Raw genomic sequence first — 293 nt, 5'->3', positions numbered from 1 at the left:
TATACTGGTTACAGACAACAGTGGCAGTCAGCCTAACATTTCAATATAGAAAATAAAATGAATAAAATGGAGATTTATACTGCTTTTTACGGCTCAATATTACAAGCTTTGACAATGGGAATGGCATGCACATTCTTTTTTTTTAATTAAAGTGTTTTGACAGCTAAGTGACAGTTCATCTTCAAACTTCACCGTTCACGTACTTGGCGCACACGGCATCGTCAACAGTTAATATATAGATATTAATTTTGATTTTCCGATAAAAATTAATCTCTTTCGAAATCTATTGTATA

The sequence above is a fragment of the Perna viridis genome, chromosome 1 (genome assembly GCF_037379345.1).
Source record: "Perna viridis isolate PV_CMFRI_1.1 ecotype Kerala chromosome 1, ASM3737934v1, whole genome shotgun sequence".
In the NCBI taxonomy this organism is placed as follows: domain Eukaryota; kingdom Metazoa; phylum Mollusca; class Bivalvia; order Mytilida; family Mytilidae; genus Perna; species Perna viridis.
Note: the sequence above shows the minus strand (reverse complement) of the source record.